Source organism: Cervus canadensis, chromosome 18 (assembly GCF_019320065.1).
Source record: "Cervus canadensis isolate Bull #8, Minnesota chromosome 18, ASM1932006v1, whole genome shotgun sequence".
Lineage (NCBI taxonomy): Eukaryota > Metazoa > Chordata > Mammalia > Artiodactyla > Cervidae > Cervus > Cervus canadensis.
The window spans coordinates 41,691,098-41,697,208 of NC_057403.1; positions in this window are offsets into that span (position 1 = coordinate 41,691,098).

A 6,111-nucleotide genomic window follows, 5' to 3' on the forward strand; every position below is an offset into this window, starting at 1 on the left:
TTGCACTCATCTCACATGCTAGTAAAGTAATGCTCAAAATTCTCCAAGCCAGGCTTCAGCAACATGTGAACCGTGAACTTCCAGATGTTCAAGCTGGCTTTAGAAAAGGCAGAGGAATCAGAGATCAAATGCTAACATCCGTTGGATCATCGAAAAAGCAAGCAACTTCCAGAAAAACATCTACCTCTGCTTCATTGACTATTCCAAAGCCTTTGACTTTGTGGGTCACAAGAAACTGTGGAAAATTCTGAAAGAGATGGGAATACCAGATCACCTGACCTGCCTCCTGAGAAATCTCTATGCAGGTCAAGAAGCAGCAGTTAGAACTGGACATGGAAGAACAGACTGATACCAAATCAGGAAAGGAGTACGTCAAGGCTGTATATTGTCACCGTGCTTATTTAACTTATATACAGAGTACATCATGAGAAATGCTGGGCTGGATGAAGCACAAGCTGGAATCAAGTTTGCCAGAAGAAATATCAATAACCTCAGATATGCAGATGACACTACCCTTATGGAAGAAAGCGAAGAATTAAAGAGCCTCTTGAGGAAAGTGAAAGAGGAGAATGAAAAATTTGGCTTCAATTCAACACACAGAAAACTCAGATCATGGCATCTGGTCCCATCACTTCATGTCAAATAGATAGGGAAACAATGGAAACAGTGACAGACTTTACTTTTTTGGGCTCCAAAATCACTGCAGATATGAAATTAAAACATGCTTGCTACTTGAAAGAAAAGTTATGACCAACCTGGACAGCATATTAAAAAGCAGAGACATTACTTTGCCAACAAAGGTCCATCTAGTCAAAGGTATGGTTTTTCCAGTAGTCATGTATGGATGTGAGAGTTGGACTCTAAAGAAAGCTGAGCACTGAAGAATTGTTGCTTTTGAACTGTGGTGTTGGAGAGGACTCTTGAGAGTCCCTTGGACTGCAAGGAGTTCTGATCAGTCCATTCTAAAGGAAATCAGTCCTGAATATTCATTGGAAGGACTGATGCTGAAGCTGAAACTCCAATACTATGGCTACCTAATGTGAAGAACTGACTCATTTGAAAAGACCCTGATGCAGGGAAAGACTGAAGGTGGGAGGAGGGGATGACCAACGATGAGATGGTTGGATGGCATCAGCGACTCAATGGACGTGAATTTGAGTAAACTCCAGGAGTTGGTGATGGACCTGGCAGCCTGGAAAGCTGCAGTCCTTGGGGCTGCACAGAGGTGGACATGACTGAGTGACTGAACTGAACTGTGGCTCTGAAGTCAGCTCTCAGATTGCCTTCACGTGCCCTGTGTGAAGAGCCAGCCTGTGCAGAGTGCATGGGTTTGGGTGTCAGGCATCCTTGTTCACAGACACCTTGTCACTTCCTGGCAGAGGCAAGTTACGGATACACTCTGGAATTCCATTTCCTCTTTCCTATAAAGAAGATAATAAGACTTCACTTGGCAGTTCAGTGGTAAAGAATCCTCCTGCCAATACAGGAGACATGGGTGGGATCCTTGATCTGGGAAGATCCCACATGCCACAGAGCATCTAAGCCTGTGTGCCACAACTGTTGAGCCTGTTCTCCCCCACAAGAGAAACCACTGCAACGAGAAGCCTGTGCATTGTAACTAGAGAAAGCCACACGTTGCCACACATAGCAACGACGGCCCAGCATGGCCAAATATAAATAAACAAATAATTAAAAAGACGATATTGCTATGTGGGGGAATAAATGAGATAGTGGCTTGATTTCCTAGCATGGGCTTCCTGAACAGTGTCCATTATGATCTCCATATCCACACTGACATTAATGGAGCTCCCAATAAGCACCTGGAGAAAGGCTTATTGGTTTGCAACCATGCTCAGCGTGAGGCCACAGACAGATAGGAACCTTGCTTATCTGGTGCCCACAGGGCCTGTGCATGTCCTCCAATAAGCCCCACAGAATAAGTCACTATACCACCATTTGAGCAAACTCAGTGAACTTGCATGGTCTGGAGGGACTGCTAGTTACAGACAGGTAAAACAACTTCACTAAGGTCACACAGCCCATAGTCAGAGGGCTGAATCTACACTACACTGTCTCATCACGTGGCCATGCTGTGTTGATGACGATGCCCCTGGATGCTGACCCTGCCTCTCCTTATTCAGAGTTGTAAGGGTGCTCAGAGACATCCAGTTGTACTCCTGGCTGAAGAGGTGGGAGGATGAGGGCCAGAGACATCACCGAGTATGCAGAGGGTCCTGACAGCCACCTCAGTCCTTCCCCCCAGGTGTTCAGTGTCCTCACTTGTCCTGGGATGACATAGTGGGGGTTATCTTGTGGGGGGTGAGGGTAGGAGGCTGCAGGCAGCCTGCAAGTGTGTCAGTCCAACACATAACCTCTCTGTGCCTCAGTCTTCTCTGCTCTAAAGTGCAAAATAATAGTGTCTGGCTCTCAAGATGAAAGAATGTAATATATGCGCAGACTGTCATAATATGTTTAGTGAGCATAATGTCAGCTATTTATTTACTATTATTATTAGCATAAGAGCCATTTGTCTCCTCCCAGACAATCAAGTAGGGGCAGGAGGCTTAGCTCTGGGTTCTGTGTCGTCCACATCAACTCTGTGAGCATGTGACCAGTTCCCCTGAGAGGGCTTCCCTCCATTCAGGAAAAGAGGCATTGACCCTAGAGATAGAGGGCCATGAACAAGACAGTCTGGGTCCTCCTAACAGATACAGAAGGATCCTGCCCTTTCTGCTGTCACCTGCTCCAGGGTTTCCTTACCATTTTCTTTTCAATGATTCTTACATTCATTATATGAAATTAATATACATTTTCTTACATATATGGAAAAAAAATCCCTTGACCACTAGTGAAAAAGAGAATCAGTCGGTAACCAGAACATCATATATACATTTCTTTTCTCACATGTGACTCCCAGGATTGAGCCTTATACAGTGAGAAGTGCTGAAGACATAGTTCTGGGCTAAAGGGAATCTTTCTCACTTTCCGTGAGGAAGTGGAAAAAAAAAAACATAAGCAGAGCACCACCTCCCAGCACCATGAGCCTGCCTGAGAAGCCTCCTAGTACTGTGTGCAGTTTTGCCTTTGAAAAGGCCATCCGAACTAGTATTTCCCTCAGGGTTGCTGTGAGAATTCAAAGAGCAAAAGCAATGAACAAGTCTTGGTACAGACTCCAGGGTGTGTACTGGAGTCTGACAGGGTAATACCCACTGGTCTTTCTTACTGAATGACAGGTCTGTCTATCTCCCTGGGGGGCCATCCTATAGGGAACCTCCATCCTGGAGAGCAGAAGCCCCATTAAAGTTGAGGGAAGCCGCTGGAAAACTGAGGCAAAGGGGCCCCTGGTGAAACGCGCCATTGTCTCTTCAAGAAAGGAAAACGGAAGTGAGGACCAGAGGCCTAAGGAAATGTGGGTCGCGGGGCTGTTACAGGAAAACCGCTGCGAAAGGACCATGGTGGGGACCGAGGCAGGCCATGCCTGGGGACCCCGGGGAAGGGGAAACGGTGGCGAGGGTCACCTCCTCCCCGGCCTCAGCCAGGTGGGACAGGAGCCAGCGGGAGGCGGGGGTGGTTCACTGGCTCCAGGCAAGCGCGACCCAGAGGCCGGCGGCGCGGGGTCTGTGGCGGGGAAGCCGCGAGGACACAGGAGCCGTGTTCCCAGACGCTCGGGAACAGGTGGCTGCTCACGTGGCGAACATGGGGACGGGCGGCCGGGGAGGCTGGGACACCACTTACCGCTGGGCGCCAGGCCCCTCGGCTCCAGCCCGACCCAAGTGGAGCGACGCTCGGCCCGGCGCTGCGGGCGGGGCGGGCGCAGGGGGCGGGGCCTCTGCGCGCGGGCCACTCCCCTCGGAACGCGGGCTAGGCTCTGGGCTCCAAGGCCTCGCACCGGACCAGTGGGTCTGCTTCACCACTGCTTTGGACCTTGGACCTCGCCTTTCCTCCTGATGGACCCCAGGTGCTCCTGCCCCACTGGTGAGGGGCCCCTGGATTTGAGCCCTACTGATGCCTGCTTCCCAGGCACAGGACGGAGGGTCCCTAGGGTTGCAGAAGGGAGTGTGTGGAGTTTGATCACAAGGAGACCCGAGTCACTTGGTGCTCCAGGAGTGTCTTCCTAGCCAGGCTCTTGAGAGCATTTCAGGCCCCCTTGGCCTCTATTCTAAATCTGAGGGCACGGAGGCTCCAGACTATCCCTCTTGTCCTCACCCAGGGGGTCAGGGGACAGCAAGACCAGGACCCAGTGCTGGGCGGAGACCTTGGAGCTGCCGGGCCTTGGGGCAAGAGGGGACATGGTGCCTCTTGGGGTTCAGGACATAGACTTGGCCCTGAGCCCCAGTCAACCTGGGTTGGGTCTGGAGCCTGGGGCCTTCCCTGGTAAGGGGATTTACTTTCCTGGGACCCGACGCGAGGAGCTGGGGCTTCTCTATCTGCCTGAGTGGACTGGGAGCTCCAGTGCTGATGCTGACCCAGGAGGAGGGGGAGGGGGCCCTGCTGACATCTGCGGTGGCTCCTCCTTACCCCCCTGCTCACTGCTGGCCTTTCCCATCGGGGCAGGCGGTTCCTGCACCTGCAAGGCCTGCAGATGCCCCTCCTGCAAGAAGAGTGAGTGCGGGCCCTCCTCTGGGAACCCAGGGTCTGGGCTGAGTCTGAGGAGGGACCTGGAACTCAGCAGGCGGGAGCAGGACACTGACCAGACTTCCTGGCACCTGCCTCAGCAGGAACAAATTACCAGTCATGAGATGACATGGTGCCCGGTAGGGGTGAGAGCGAGGATGTTGCACTCAGCCGTCAAGAGTACCCATCCCTCCTGTGTCACTGCCGGGCGACCTCACCTCTCTGCTCAGTTTCCTCCTCTGTGACAGTTGCAACCACATCTTCTGGTTATTTTAGGATTTAACTTTAGGCAACAAGCTTAAGATTTAAGAGTTCAATAGGATTTAATTATGTAAGAGATGGACAGTCTTAGAATGAAGTCTAGCACACACTGAGCAACCAAACTATCAGATATTACTTATCATTCATATTACAGAGATATTTTTCGACTTCTAAACCAATAAGCCAGGGCTGCTGTTCATGGCTGTGTGTCCTGTGTCATCCTCGAAAACCGAGTGTGATTGTGCCATTGTCCAGAGAGGGTTATCATCCTTTCCACAAATGAGGAAGTGGTACTAGTGATGTAAAGCCACGATTAAGGCTGTCCCTGTTCTCCTAAGAGATGCAGGAGGATACCTACCATTCCTGCTATCGCTTGTACTAGGATTTTACCAAACATTTTCTATCTCTATACAAAATTTTTAAATTTTCCTTTCGCTCAGATATAATAGGTCTTACTTACCCAAGGGAAGTGGGTATGCTGGTCTTTCAGTGGTTTGGGGATGTTATTTTTTAAGGGAGAAATGTCTGAGCAGGGCTTCAATCCTGCATTCCTGAGGCAGGTTTTCACTGACCTTACTACCTACTGGGCGTCCCTGGTGGCTCAGTGGCAAAGAACCCACCTGCCAATGCAGAAGACAAGGCTTTAATCCCTGGGTCAGGAAGATCCTCTGGGGAAGGAAATGGCAACCCACTCCAGTATTCTTGCCTGAAAAGCCTCACGGACAGAAGAGCCTGGGGGGCTACAGTCCACAGACTCACACAGAGTCGGACATGACTTGCAGACTGAACAGAAAGAACTATCTGTCACCAGTATTTCCCACGCGTCCCTGATAGAGGCCCAGAGAAGGGCCTGCCGTAAGTGTAAACTCCGCTGTGGGTTAGTAGCTCCTGAGGACTATATACTCTGATACTCACCACAGTTGGCCTCTAGCCTCGATTCACATTTTAGTCACTGTATTCACACACACGGTGACTCCATCTTCCACCTGTCAGCAGTCAGCCAGTGTTCATGTCCCATCTCTCCTCCACAGTGCCCGTCTTCCTTCAGACTTCAGGGTAATTGCCCTGCAATCTCTTTGAATGAATCAGAAATAGTCGTGAAACTGGGAATAATCTGGATTTTTCTTGCAGAAATGGTGGCTGTAACATTCTTAGAGATTTCTACATCCCAGGAGAAGCCAGAAATCACCCCAGCCATTCTGAAAGAGACAGTTTTCACATGACACTTCAGGGACT